At 44.2% G+C, this 2500-nt stretch overlaps 4 non-coding genes across 4 annotated transcripts; all 4 read left to right on the top strand.

The window, feature by feature from the left end:
- The first annotated feature begins 46 nt into the window (after positions 1–46).
- On the top strand, positions 47–129 carry trnal-cag (transfer RNA leucine (anticodon CAG)). The gene has a single exon. It is a non-coding gene; the product is annotated as a tRNA-Leu (tRNA).
- Positions 130–232: 103 nt separating this feature from the next.
- trnas-aga (transfer RNA serine (anticodon AGA)) lies at positions 233–314 on the top strand. Its single transcript has one exon. It is a non-coding gene; the product is annotated as a tRNA-Ser (tRNA).
- Positions 315–1353: 1039 nt separating this feature from the next.
- Positions 1354–1436, top strand: trnal-cag (transfer RNA leucine (anticodon CAG)). Its single transcript has one exon. It is a non-coding gene; the product is annotated as a tRNA-Leu (tRNA).
- Positions 1437–1539: 103 nt separating this feature from the next.
- trnas-aga (transfer RNA serine (anticodon AGA)) lies at positions 1540–1621 on the top strand. The gene has a single exon. It is a non-coding gene; the product is annotated as a tRNA-Ser (tRNA).
- The last annotated feature ends 879 nt before the right edge of the window (positions 1622–2500 follow it).

The raw sequence follows: 2500 nt of genomic DNA, 5'->3' as shown, positions 1-2500 counted from the left end.
GTCAGGGTTCTTCTGAAGAAACTTCCGAAAAAACTGCCTCTATCCTGTCAGGATGGCCGAGCGGTCTAAGGCGCTGCGTTCAGGTCGCAGTCTCTTCTGGAGGCGTGGGTTCGAATCCCACTTCTGACAGTCCATGGGGCTCTTTTCCATCAGCAGATGCATTCAGTTGTGTTTCTGCACGTGCTTGTGAAGATGAACTTTTCAAGCACAGCCGCCGTGAGCAGGCAGCCTGGTAATCGTGGCCGAGTGGTTAAGGCGATGGACTAGAAATCCATTGGGGTCTCCCCGCGCAGGTTTGAATCCTGCCGATTACGTCCAGTGTGTTTTCGTGGCAATTCATGTTGGCAGCAGATTGTTCTGCGTCTCCTGTTACTAACTACATTTGATAAGTACTTGAGAATCTCACCCAGTCTCTGCGAGGCTTCATCGAAATGAGCCTCTGTGATGCGAACCCGAACCGTAACTTGGGAAAGAAAGTACTTCTCACTAACCTAACCCTAGAAATTCATTGGGGTCTCAACGGAAAGTTTTGAATCCTGCCCATTACGGCCCGTGTGTTTTCCTTGCAATTCAAGTTGGGAGCCGAAAGATACTCTCTGTTAAGCACACAAGCTCAATTTTGGTAACATCAGCTTTCTAGGTACATTTTGCTACTCCTTCAATATGCCATGATCTATCACAACATATGACAAAAGCATTGCCATGTTCCTGCATCAAATTGCTACCAGTCTGCTATATCTCGCATACATGCATTTTATAGCTACCTGAAGGCTACTGTCGACATATTTCTGCCAGTAACAATTGGAATATTTCTCCTGCCACTAATAAATATGTCAATGGCATTTAAAGTGCATTTTGGTGTCCTCAACAGTAGGTTAACTGCACAAATTGATCCAACTGAAGTAATGTCCTATTACTAAATACATTTGATAAGTACTTGAGAATCTCAGCCAGTCTCTATGGGGGTACAGGGACAGGAAATTGGATTCTGTAAAAAATGGCAAGGTATGAAATTTCAGTATATTAAATGTCAAGATTGGCACTTATTCAAACCGTCGTTTGGGTAAACCCTTACAATTTGGCACACCACAGTAGTTTGGGGTTACAGCTCTGCACTCGCAAAAGGCAGAGAGATGGCTGAGAGCTCATTTTCAGTGGGAGGACAGCTACGCTTCTACAAATGAAATAACAATTTACACTGCAATGCCTCTTTAAGGCACTGAGTAGAAATCTATGGGAGCCTCTGAGTTCAAGTCCTTCTGGTGATGAGTCAAATGTTTTCATTGTAATTGATATTAGCAGCCAATGTCAGGGTTCTTCTGAAGAAACTTCCGAAAAAAGTACCTCCATCCTGTCAGGATGGCCGAGCGGTCTAAGGCGCTGCGTTCAGGTCGCAGTCTCTTCTGCAGGCGTGGGTTCGAATCCCACTTCTGACAGTCCATGGGGCTCTTTTCCATCAGCAGATGCATTCAGTTGTGTTTCTGCACGTGCTTGTGAGGATGAACTTTTCAAGCACAGCCGCCGTGAGCAGGCAGCCAGGTAATCGTGGCCGAGTGGTTAAGGCGATGGACTAGAAATCCATTGGGGTCTCCCCGCGCAGGTTCGAATCCTGCCGATTACGTCCAGTGTGTTTTCGTGGCAATTCATGTTGGCAGCAGATTGTTCTGCGTCTCCTGTTACTAACTACATTTGATAAGTACTTGAGAATCTCACCCAGTCTCTGCGAGGCTTCATCGAAATGAGCCTCTGTGATGCGAACCCGAACCCTAACTTGGGAAAGAAAGTACTTCTCACTAACCTAACCCTAGAAATTCATTGGGGTCTCAACGGAAAGTTATGAATCCTGCCCATTACGGCCCGTGTGTTTTCCTTGCAATTCAAGTTGGGAGCCGAAAGATACTCTCTGTTAAGCACACAAGCTCAAGTTTGGTAACATCAGCTTTCTAGGTACATTTTGCTACTCCTTCAATATGCCATGATCTATCACAACATATGACAAAAGCATTGCTATGTTCCTGCATCAAATTGCTACCAGTCTGCTATATCTCGCATACATGCATTTTATAGCTACCTGAAGGCTACTGTCGACATATTTCTGCCAGTAACAATTGGAATATTTTTCCTGCCACTAATAAATATGTCAATGGCATTTAAAGTGCATTTTGGTGTCCTCAACAGTAGGTTAACTGCACAAATTGATCCAACTGAAGTAATGTCCTATTACTAAATACATTTGATAAGTACTTGAGAATCTCAGCCAGTCTCTATGGGGGTACAGGGACAGGAAATTGGATTCTGTAAAAAATGGCAAGGTATGAAATTTCAGTATATTAAATGTCAAGATTGGCACTTATTCAAACCGTCGTTTGGGTAAACCCTTACAATTTGGCACACCACAGTAGTTTGGGGTTACAGCTCTGCACTCGCAAAAGGCAGAGAGATGGCTGAGAGCTCATTTTCAGTGGGAGGACAGCTACGCTTCTACAAATGAAATAACAAT

The sequence above is a fragment of the Conger conger genome, chromosome 15 (genome assembly GCF_963514075.1).
Source record: "Conger conger chromosome 15, fConCon1.1, whole genome shotgun sequence".
Taxonomy (NCBI): Eukaryota; Metazoa; Chordata; class Actinopteri; order Anguilliformes; family Congridae; genus Conger; species Conger conger.
This window is presented reverse-complemented; position numbering and strand designations above follow the sequence as displayed.